A 12,436-nucleotide genomic window follows, 5' to 3' on the forward strand; every position below is an offset into this window, starting at 1 on the left:
GCAGCTCACCCACATCCCACTCCCCAGCCTCAGGCATAATTATAGAAAAGCTGCTTTTGTCTTAACACATACAGTTGACCCTTGAACAATGTGGGAGTTAGGGGCACTGACCCCCACACAGTCAAAAATCTGTGTATAACTTTTGATTCCCCAAAACTGACATATTATAATAGCCCACCATTGACTGGAAGCCTTAGCGATAACATAAACATTTGCTTAATATTTATTTTGTATGTTATGTGTATTATAGATTGTATTCATACAATAAAGTAAGTTAGAGAAAAGAAAATATTATTAAGAAAATTATAAGGAAGAGAAAATATATTTACTACTCATTAAGTGGAAGTGGATTATGAGAAAGGTCTCCATCCTCATCATCTTTACGTTAAGTAGACTGAGGAGGAGGAGGAGAGGTCTGTCTTGCTGTTTGAGCCGTGGCAGAGGCAGAAGTGGAGGAAGTGGAAGGGGAGGCAGGAGAGGCAGGCACACGCACACAGTGCAACTTTTACTGAAAAAAAAAAAAAAAAAATCCGTGTGTAAGTGGACCCATGCAGTTTAAACCTGTGTTGTTCAAGGGCCAACTGTACTTCTCTCCCCGCTGGAAACTTTTCTTAGGGCTTATCTGTTTGAATAAAAGCCTAATAGATTTATTTTCTTTGGGTCAGCACACAAAGTTTTGCAAAAGAAAATGCCATCTTGTATTTACTTCCTTTTTGGGTACATTAGATCACTCAACAGTTTGAGGTCACTAAACCTATACTGAATGGCAATTCTTCCCTGCAGTACCCAAGTGTTCTTACTCAACACCAAAGCCAAAGCTGACCATGCCTAGTCCCGACTAGCTGGGAGTGGTGAGGGTACAGAACGAGAGAAGACCACTCTGTTACCACGGCTACCACATCTTAGTGTATCTCATTGTACAGTCTTCACTAAAAACTGTTTTCATATTTTTCTAAGAGCAATATTTTCTTTACCATCTTTAGTGATTTACTCCCAGGGTGGTAATTCTAAAGAGAGTCTTTTAGATCAACCCTTCAATTTACAATTCAGAAAACAGACACCTCCATGTTTGCATTTTAGAAATTAGGGTGTCCCACTTAAGAATACATGTGGTTTATTTTATTATCTGCTTTTCTCTAGCTGCCTTGATTGCCCCTTAAAATTCCACTATGGTCATATCAGACCCTCTAAGGGTTTTGAATCATCTGTGGCATATGCTTTCACTTCATTCTATTGGATGTGTTTGAAGGGTTAGTTCCAGCTGATTCCAGGCTGCCTGTCCATTCATAAATATGCTCATTTCTTTTCAGCTTCCTGAATTCCCTTTTCCTTTATTTTTTAACGGACATAGGTCATGTTTGATTTCAACAACCTCTTAAAAGTCTGACAGACAGGCTGAAGAAATCTTAAGAACATACAACCTAGCAAGACTGTCCAGTGTGGAGCCCACAATAATAGCGCATTTTCAACAACCAAGTAGACAAAATTTGCAATGTTGTTATAATAACAGTAGTAGCTAACTTCAACCAAACTCACCACCTCTATAGATGTTACCGATTCATGAAAGACCTATCACTGCTCAGGCCATTGCGATATTCAAGTGTCTCTATCTGGCTATGGAGGAAAACGTTCAGCTCCTTTTTCTTTCTTTATGCCTATTAATACAGCTCAGTTAAATACTGCATCAAAGGAGGGCTAGACAATGAAGACTAAAGTGAAATCTTTGCTGAAGGATCTCTAATTTCTAGATGTATGCCAACCATAGAAGGCAATTATAGTAAACAATACAACTAAAACCATATTTTCAACTCTGGAATTCTTTGGACATAAGAGCCAGTTGGAATAGCCTCTATTTAGAAACAGGATCATCAAATGGTCCCATATTATAAAAGGTTAGATTTAGAAAAGGCCTGAGCAACTGCTTTTTCCTAGTAGTTATTATCTTTATCTGGATTATGATCTTCTTTGAGAATCTCATAAAAGCTGTAGAAGCTGAACCCCGAAAATTATATTTATATACAAACACACAACATTTGACCCATGATTACAGGGGACTCATTAGTCTCATCAAGCCCATTTATGGATCCTGCAGGGGATCCAGAGAATCCAAATTAGGAAACCCCACTCTGGTCCAAAACCAAAGGAGGCAACTGAAATTCAAAAGCGTGCGTGGGTCATCCGGCTTCATCATTTTCTTTTTGTTCTCCTCTTCCTTCTTTTTTACTTGTGCTTATATCTTTTCTTTAATGTTAAACTGATATGTGTGCACAAAATTTATTCTTTTACTGCAAATCTCTTCCCAAATGATGGGTGATAGGAAGTCTGCTCACTGTCTCTCTCTGCCTCATTTAATTGATGTGGTACCATAAACTCCATCAAAGGGCCAATATAATAGATCTGCTTTATTACAATGGAAGTCTGCCATGGTGTTAAAAATTACCAACATGTCTGCAGAAGCTATAGTCAAGAAAAATCACAAAAGGTCCTGGGGGTTTTGTGGGGCAAAGGTCAAGCCACGCTCTACTCTGTTCCCTTAATGGGTAGCTATAATCTAAGGATACTTATGCCAAGTTCGCTCTGGAGTGGTTTAGCCCTTGATTTGGAAACTATTGGCACACCTAACCCCTTATTATTACAACACCTTTTTAAAAACACTTAATGTTGGGAAATGATACATTTGGATCAAAAAGCTTCTTTGTCCTTCTCCTGTTCAGTAATGAGTAGCAATATAAATAACACTTTTGCAATCTCCTGACGTTAATGCCAGATAACCTGGGAAACAAAATGTATATATGAGCATTCTAGACGCTGCTCAAAGAATTTCTATAGCCCAAAGAAGAAACTTTGAGAATTCTGTACTTTACTCCTTTTGCTCTTTAGAAATTTAGAATAATAGTATGTCCTTGTAATCTTGATCTTTAAAAAATATGCTTTTTCTAATTAATCATCTTAAAATTCACATCAGATTCCTTAGTGTCACATGAGACATAGACACTATCCTACCCAATAGGCTTTGTTCTGCTTATGGCTTTCTTTCTTTCTTTCTTTCTTTCTTTTGTTTTGTTTTGTTTGTCATTTTATTCTAAATCCGCTTGAAAATCTTCCTACAAAAATAAACAGCATGTTCTCTGTGTCTTGGTAAAATGCTTCTAAATAAATAATGATTGTTCTGACTCATCCTTTTTTGGCCCCAAAGTAATGTTTGAAAAAAAAGCGGTGATGGGGTTAGATTAAGTTCTCATGCGCTATTTGTATAAAATAACTTGAAAAAGGAATTCTAACCTAAGGATGGCATAATGGTTGTGCCTCCACAGAAAAAACACCTGTCTTCAAAGGTTTCTACTTAAAAATATAATAAAAATCAGAAGCAATCACTTAAGGAGGCCAGGTAAATAAGTTGCCATTTGTGAGCGATATCTGCAAAATGATAGGACTTCAAGGACTGCCTTCTGTGGAAAAGCTTCTAACCATTTAAATCATTATCCTGGTGTTATTACCTGAATCACCTCCGGGAGTCAGAAACACACCTGTGATCTCCTGGTAATTCAGCAAAGGAAGCAGCCTTCCTTACGCCCTGCTTGTTGATTTTAAGTAGTTCTGGTGTAGTAAACCCTGCACACTATTTTGGATGTGCAAAGATATGGTGGTAAGTTAAGATTACTGCTCCGCGCCTAACCCCCAGCCCACAAAGTTAATGGCAGGAAATGTGTGGTGGTTTAGCACCTCAATATTGTGCACTTAAAGATGCAAGGCTAGTCTGGAAGACAATAGACACCAGGAGTACTTGGAAGGCAATTCAGCAATTCCGTTTAAAAATGAGAGTAAATGATGCATGTTGGGGAGAGCAAAAAATGGTAGCTGTCTTGTTTAAACTAAATGTTTAAGCCACGACATGGTCATTGGAATAATAATCTCCTGGAAAGCAATATTTAAATGTATCCATCATCATTTAGGTTTTAGACACACAGTTAAATATTATTGATCATTTGCAATTGTGTGCATCCATGTGTACATATATTAAACTGAAAAGTAACAGTAGCATGTAAAGTGTAGAAGATGAAGTGTAAAAATAGTACTTGAGTTTCTAATTACCAGTTTTTAATTAAGAAAGCCACAAGCAAATTATAAACATCCAGTTTATAGCATTGCAATCTTAGAGGCTTACACTCATGAATATGGTAATTTTTTATTTTATGCCCTCTTGAGATGTCTTGTTAAAAACATTTTATTGGGGATCCTAAAATTCAGTAAATTTGAAGCCCTTGGCACCTTGGAGATAGTTAAAGTTCTTCAAAAAAAAAAAGTCAGCAATAAATATTTGGCAAATATAAAGAATATGCACATTTTCCCAAGTGGGTGATTTTTTTTTTTTTTTTTTTTGCAGTTCTTATATTCAAGTGATGACACTGCAGTTCAGAATGTGAATGCATATTGATATTTTCTTCCAGAAACTGCATGGGTTGCTGGGAGAATACTGCTCCCACAGAGTTATTTTTATGCGGGCACCTGGAAGTGGTGGCATACTTGCTCTGGCTTGCAGAGCTGTTTTGGACAATCAGGTGTACATATGAGCAAGTGGTCTTTATTTAGAGCAATTAAAATTCTAACATTCTCCTCTCTTGACATGCAATTAGTAGGGCTCTGCTGTTTCCACTAATTGCTCTTGCTGGGGACATTGGTGAGAAGCCAATGATTTTGATGGGTAGTGGATTATCATTTTTACTTTGCTACCTGAGAAAAAAATCATTTGCAAAATCCCATGTGTAATTAGCAAGACTCATGATTAATTGTCCTGCAAAATTAGCTTCACTGTTGCTTTTATTTTACTGCTTCAAATATTAATTAATGTTAACTCCTTTCCTTCAGTTCCAGCTTTTGAATATTCAACATGGCTTTGAAAAATTATCAAGGTTTCTACTTGCATTAGCATGCTAGAGCTTTGATTTCAGGAATAAGTATTCTGATTTAAAAGATCACACTTGGGTCATAAATAATTTTTATAGGAGGACAAACAAAAGCATCAGAGCATCATGGGAAGGCATTCATGCACTAACTGAAAGTAAATTGTTTCAATAATGATTCATTCCCGCGTGCTTTTGGGGGGAAACATCAGCAAATATGCAAACCACTGCATTGTATGGGGGCAACAACCATTCCCCCGTGACAGGCCATCTACGCAGGCATTTTTCTACCTGTAAATTTGTGATAGGTGAGCCTCAGATCCTTGCAAGAAATCATAGGCTCTCCAGGTTAAAGGAATGACAAAGGTCATCCTGTTTAAAGATTCCCAATCCTGGTGAGCACTAGAATTACTGCCAGTTTTTATGAAAACTACATGTTCCTTAAATCCCACTCCAGACCTCATGAATCTGACCATATGGCATTGAGTCTGGCAAAACATATCTTTTCAAAGTTCCCCAGGAGATCATGGTAAATGTCTAGGTTTGGAAACCATTGATCTAGTTGCACCATCAAGTTGTCTGAATTCCCTGTATCACATCTGGGCCAACTGATGCTTGAACACTTCCAGTGTTGGAGAACTTACTCTGTTACCCTTGAAAATAGCTTTCACCAGCGTTTCATCTCAAGCATTTATTCCTTCTGTTCTGATAACTGCAGGTGGTTAATTTAGTGGTGCAAACCTGCAAATGCCTACTGCCTATGTTATAAGGACAGATCTCCATCAAATGCTTGGAATTAGACTGATGGTATCTATCACACAGACATGGTCAGGGTTACACATATCTAGAATCCTGGGGAAAAAGCTGGTGTTTGCCCTTTTCTAGTCAAACCCCACTGCCATGTACTGCCCGATGCAGAGAGGGTGCTGTGGTCCAAAGGACCCTGACATCTGCCTGCCAATCTGGGTGCGACCCAGCTGCAGCCTTCCACTTCCAATCTATCCAATCACCCAACCCTGGAGCAATGGCTCTTGCAGATCTTGTGAGGAAAATTCTGCTTGGCATCCCTTAAAGATTTTATTATTAGATTTTATCTTCTCCTGAGAGCTCTTTTGGCATAAGATTCTCCTCCCAAAAGTCTAGGGTCAAGGAGCCACCAGGGGTGGACTCTGCTTTGTATCTTCCTGATCTGCAGGTGTCAGCATTCAAGATCTCCTGCTCTTCCTGGTACTGAGCACAGTTTGCCCCGGATACAGGGTCAGGTCGGAACATCCCCAGCAGGCAGCAGAGAAGGGGGAACCTTGAGGATGGGGAGGGGCTGTTCAGATGGTCCTTCTTCTCAGAGAGCTTCCCGGTCAAGCAGATGCCCAGATAGCTTAGAAAGGATCCCGTGGAAGTGGCTTCTCCCACCTGCTGTGTGACCCCGTGGAAGTGACTTAACCTCTCAGTGTTTAGTTTCCAGCATTTCCCTCACAGGGTTTCAATGAGGCTTTAATGGGTTAAGACTAGCAAAGTGCTTCCCACGGTGCCTGGCACACAGGGAGGCCTAGGCAGGTGATGGCTGAACAAATGAAACTAAATGCTACTATGAATCCCTGAATCCTGTTTCCCAGTGACTTTTAGGAAAGCAATTTACAAAGAAATTGGTAACTGGGTGCAGGACCTAACAAAATCCAGTCCTTGCATATTCTAAGGTGGCAAAAGTTCATATTTAGATTAATTTTTTAACCTGGAAGATTTCCAAGGATATAGGTAGAAATCATATCTGGGCCTGGAAGACTACGCATTCCTTTTTAGCCAAAAAGCCCTCTTTGCCCTCTAACTTGAGGTTGTGAGATGCAGGTGGCCTCCACGTGGTTGTCCTGAGAAGCACCATCCTCACTGTTTATACGGTCGGGGTTCTCATTTCCTGCACACTGGCCCGACTTCACAGTTACTAACTGTCCCTCGACTGGGAAGCCGAATGAGAGCAAGACCCTGTCAGAATTGCTCCTGGCTGCGTCCTGGCACCGGGCACGGAGGAGTCAGGCGGGTTTGTCAACAGCTAAGAGGGGGTGAGGCTGGGCGGGGCAAGGACCTGACCGGAGGACGGAGGACGCGCTGACAGACAGTTAGTGCGGGGGCCTAGGAAATCACCCAGCACCGTGGCAGCACGCACCAAGACACGTTTTCTGCCGTAGAAACTTCCTCATCAGAAATGCCCACTGAATACGGGACTGGCTAATGTTTTTCCATGCGTATCGTTAACCAATGTTTCAAAGGTATGAAGAGCAAGTATGTAGTATCATTCAAATGTAACTCGGAATTTCTGAGAAGTGGCTTTTGTGGATAATGCTTCAAAGAAATGGATTTAATCCAGGCCGGGGGTGGGCTGGGGTGGGCTGGGGACGGGGCCGCGCGGGCAGATCTGAGGGGCAGCACATCCGTCGTTAGTGTGCACGTGGCCCCGCAGCTGCTTTGACTTACCGGCCCGGCCTCCCTGTAATTGCGATAAGACATAAAACAGAGGTCCTGACTATCTGGGGTCATTAACGGAGCCCATGCCCCCCTCCCCCCACACCAGAGGGTTACTGCGGGTGCTCTGGTTGAGTTGGGGCTGAATTAGCTGCCTCCCTCCCGCCTGTCGACATGCCCCTCCTCCCATCCAGCTCTCAACCAGACAGGCTTCTGGTGGGTCCCATCCCGGCCTGGGCATGCCAACTGGGGAAGATGAGGCAGAAGGTCAGGAAAGGCCATAGTAACTACAGCAGGTCTGGGAAGTGCTGGTTTCCAAAGTGGTTTTGCCCCCATTCTCTCACAGTGCCCCTTAGCACTTTACCATGAACACCTGTCTTTGTAAGGAAATTGAAGCATCCGAAACTGTCCGGTCACGGTGACAGAACCCAGGCCTTGCTATGCTAAGTTGGGATGCTCTCCCTCCACACCAGGGCTGCTTGTTGGCGTCACCTCTGGTCCTAGAAGGAAAGGTTGAGGTTGACATTGACTCAACAAAGTCTTTTAGTTTAAAAGCAGGGTGAGAAAATGTCTTCTGTAGTCCTCTAGGGTTGAGCTTGGTTTTTTTTTTTTTTTTTTGATTTAGCTTAACTTTATTTCTTTGTTTCTATATTATTGATAAAGCCAGTGGAGCCACTGAGTGTTGGCAAATGTTTGAAATGTCAGAATATAGGAGACAGGGTTCAAGAAAAATGTGGTAATTCATATTTCTGCCTACTTACCTTTAGTAGATGAACTGGCTGTGCCATAGTACGACCGAATTTTTATTGCAAGTGATAAGGTGGGGAAGAGAAGAAAAGGAAAGGGAATATCTTCTAGTTGCTTTTATTCCACTGGTTTTTCAACTCTAAGAAACCTGAGGCTAACAGTTTATAAAGAACTTTAAAAAACTGGACAACGAGTCCAAAGCTCATTTCAGCCCTCGGTAGGTTTTTATACCTTCTTGAAGCCAACTTGGAGCATGGAAATATTTATGATTGGTATTTCTAATGAAGAATGATCCCTTATACACACCTATCACCAACAGTAACTTGGTGACTTAGCAGAAGCATTAGCTACTTTCCCTATGAGCTAGCGTGGGGTCAAGGTTACCTCTGGTTCAGGATATCTGGCATATAACATATTTGCAGGTAAGCTGTTTAGTACTAAAATGGCTTTGACATCATATTTACTGCTAGGTTAAAGGACTATAGACCAGTTGTTAATATGAGAAATATAGCTGGGAGATGACTCTAACATAATACTAAAGGGAAGGTAAGGTCTGTAGAAACACTACATAAATAGTGTTCCTCTTGTATTATGTTAATTTTTAGAATAACCTCACAGCGACATTTCATCGTGACATTCACATCTATATACCCTAGTGAAGTCCCAGGTTGCTTCTTCAGGCACAGAAATATGTTCTTCTTGCCTGTGGCTGCCAAAGTAAATAGAAATCAATGAAAGGCAGCAAAAGTGCTGAAGTCATTCCAATAAGGGAAGTGCTTGTTAATTTAAATTTTGCACTTGACATTGGTAAGGACTAATAGCAGAAAATAATGTCCTAAGCTGACTTGTAAAGTCATTTTGGTCATCACTTATCCTGTATTTCTTTCTTGCTGCAAAAATAGTGTTACACATGAGAAACACATCTAATTGTGATAGATCATTAAAATAAGGGGAAAAAATAGAAGTTTTGTATGTCCGGGTGTTATTAAGTCCCTGGAAAATTTTTACATGGAAAAGATATTATCACGTTGTGCTTGGATTGAGTGACCTGTGTGTGTGCAGAGCACGCATGCACATGCATATATACATGTGCGTGTATTTCAGAAACTTCAAAAAGCACCTCCTGCTGCTTTCAAAACCAGGCAAATATGTTTGAGGCCTGTTGGTAATTTAAAATAGGAAGATATACACGGAGCTGAAGGTGGCTGCACAGGAAATTAGAAAAGTCTTGACTCCACTGAGCAAAATAAATGTGCCATTGTATCACTAAATAATTGGAGGGGTGGGTCTGTGTTGTTGATGCTAAGCAGGTGTCCATAAATCAGAATAAATGTAATTAATTGTTGTTAGTGTTAATAAGAAAGGGTTTTAAATAAGCTAACTTGCTTTTCTCTCGGTTATATCTTTTAAAGTTGAGGCTTGTCATTTCAATCCTAAATGGACTGGGAAGCTGAAGTGTTCTCGAGGACTTCACTGAATATTGTAGCTTGGAATCTGTTATTCTCTCTTTCCCTCAATGAAACTCCTAGCTTTAGACAAAAGTTAGATTCCTGGGCTGAGTCGTAGGGTCCCACATGCTGTTGGAACACCCACTTCAAAGCAAAAGTTTTTTTTTTAAAGGAAACGCCCAGTTTGTCAATTCTTGGGGTGAAAGTTTTAGATTGTGTTGTTAGGTCACGTCAGCCTGTTCTGCTCTGGGCCCATCTGGCCCAGCACCTGCCTCCAGGAGGTCAACTTTGTTTGATGGGCCCTCTCTTTCCAGCCTTTCCCCTTCAAAGATAGCTTTAAAGAATAACAGAGCTGGCTGGGTTCATTGCTCAGCTTTGTGGGAGAGCCTGCGTCGGGCACTTTGCATCCATCGCACCCCCCAAGCCTGATGGTGAGGATTGTGTTATTTCATCCATGCACATTTCTCTAAAGAAAAAACCCGAGAGAGAAAGACAGGCTATGAATTCGTCAGATGTTGGGAAAAGATGCCGCAGAAAAGCAGCCTCTCAGCCTTAGGAATCTGCTCTGTGTTCATTCCAGGACTGTCACCTGGAGCAGGGAGAGACAAAGGGAAGGAGGAGCCTGGTGTCATGCTGAGGATGAGATTGTGACCTGGACTACGTGGTGAAATAAGAGTTTTTATAAGAGCGCATAAAAGATAATGCTGAGGCTAATTGCCACAATTGGAAGTCAGAAGACCAGCAAAATCAAGGTGGCACTTATTCTAAACTCAGCAAAGTAGTAGAAAAATACTTCTGAGAACAGTTTGGAGGAGAAGAGGGTAGCAGTGAGGAAATACTTCATGGCTAGTGTGGGCCCAGGCCTGCAGGGGGGGCCTGGTGGGTGGACAGGAAGCAGCGGCTACACTCTGTGTTATACCCTGGCGTTTGAGGCTGTCTCACACACCGTAGTTATCAGAGATCCGGGGCGATGCTAGGGAGACCACACCACCATGAGACGAGTGTTCAACTAGCCAACAGGATGTGGTTACTTCAAGACCAGGTCAGCACGACCCAGAAGAGGGCGAGGTTTACGAGTGTTGGGCCGAACCCTCTCCTGCTTACATGTTTCAAGAATAATCTTAATGATGGAAAGGAGAGATAGGAGTGGAAACTCATTAAATATGCCAAACATGAGATGTAGCTGGGCTGCTTCTATGCAAGCGTGGCAGAAAACCATTAAGAGGTCATAATACGCTTAAAATAAAATGAGCTAGCAGCACAGTGCTGAGGTGAAGAAACCCTGTGTTCTGTCAAAACTGTTAAGATAGTAATCCTTCTGCTATGAAAGATAGTAAGGCACAAGCTGGTAGCTTGGTGAGCAGTGCTAATTGTCTTTGAAGAGCACGTCTGTGGGTTCTGTAGAGCGAGGACCCTGCTTCTCCACTCCTGACCCCAGTTCACCGAGGCCATGTCGCAATGTTTGGAAGCCCCCTTCCCAGAGTCCTGTAATTGCCCTGCAGGGACAGCCCACCTCCCTGAGCCTGGGCCAGGATGAGGGTCTACACCTTGGCTTAGTTCTGCTTTGTACTGAAGATTTTCCTGCAGTAAAAGTTACCTTTCTGGAAACATTTGGAAGAGTGAAATGCCACATCTCCAATTTCTAGCAATATATTTGTCTGCCATTATTTGGCCTAGAAGCTTAAGAAGGAAGACCACTTGGAGCCAGACTTCAGAGTGATCTGTCTCTAAGGAATAACTTTCATATTGTACTGTTCCGTTTTGCCATGCTTCCTAAGCCGCTGTAAATTCTCAGCATAAATCTGCAGAAAGACTTCACCCTCCACATCAAACCCTTATAAGGATCTGTTCTGCTCTCATTTTAGAATCTCCTTTCTAATGGCCAAAGGCAGACAGAGGCAAACCAAGAAATCCAGACACTGCATCAACGGGTTAAATCATATGTCAAAGGTGCGACCATAACGTATTACAAGCTTTTCATCACATAATACATCACTCAAGAAAAAAATATTTGGGGCAGCTTTTCTAATTCATCTTCCTAGTGTTAAATGAGAACATCTCTGGTGTTCGTGCCTTTCTGCTTCAATTAAAGTAATCATGCCTGCTCTTTTAGGAAACTATTAAGGGTTTATTACCTCTTTGTTTCACTGCTAATATTCAATTTCTCCTCTTGGTCTCCCTTCCCAATACATTTTTTTTTTTTTCTTTCTAGCTGGTTTTGCTTCTCAGCATACGACACAGTTTTGGCTATTGTTTGATAAAATGGCCACTGCACCAATATAGCTTGTTTAACAAATATCAACAAGTGTTTATCGTCTCCTGTGTACTTGATACATTAGGTGGGTGGGGTGGGCAAAAGAAATAAGCGGTGGCTCATGTTCTCAATAGGAAGAGAAGATGTCGACACTCAAAACATCTAGCAAACAATTTACTGTCAGTATAGAGCCAGGCATTTAATTACTGTATGGCCATGCAATGAAGAAAGTTAAAATAAAACGAGTAGCCCTCTTAATTAAGAAAGTCTTTCTGGAGGGGAGTATAACACATTTCCTAGCAGGGAAGAAAGGGTAAATCATTTCTGGTCAAGAGCATGGCCTGGCACTCAGGGAAGGAGGAGAAGGCTGTGTGCAGAGGGGCAGGCAGAGCTCATCCCACCAAAGGGCAGAGCCCCTGCTGGGAGAGCGGGGGCAGGGGCTGCTGATGGAGACCTTGGCTGCAGGATGAAGAGGCATGGGTTTGAGGCAGGGATTGCTGGAGGTCCCCTAACAGAGAAACAAAATGCAAGGAAAGGAAGGGTATGTGGGTTTATCCAGCAGTGGTGTGCAGGTCTCCCTGCAAGAGGAGACAGGGAGGGAATAAAATCATAGAAATTTGGGCCAGATGCCC

At 41.8% G+C, this 12,436-nt stretch overlaps 1 long non-coding RNA gene across 1 annotated transcript; it reads left to right on the top strand.

The window, feature by feature from the left end:
• The first annotated feature begins 7,046 nt into the window (after nt 1-7,046).
• Nucleotides 7,047-11,670, top strand: LOC138384799 (uncharacterized). Its single transcript, XR_011233683.1, has 3 exons — nt 7,047-7,195; nt 10,131-10,302; nt 11,053-11,670. It is a non-coding gene; the product is annotated as an uncharacterized lncRNA (long non-coding RNA).
• Nucleotides 11,671-12,436: the final 766 nt, after the last annotated feature.

The sequence above is a fragment of the Eulemur rufifrons genome, chromosome 1 (assembly GCF_041146395.1).
Source record: "Eulemur rufifrons isolate Redbay chromosome 1, OSU_ERuf_1, whole genome shotgun sequence".
In the NCBI taxonomy this organism is placed as follows: domain Eukaryota; kingdom Metazoa; phylum Chordata; class Mammalia; order Primates; family Lemuridae; genus Eulemur; species Eulemur rufifrons.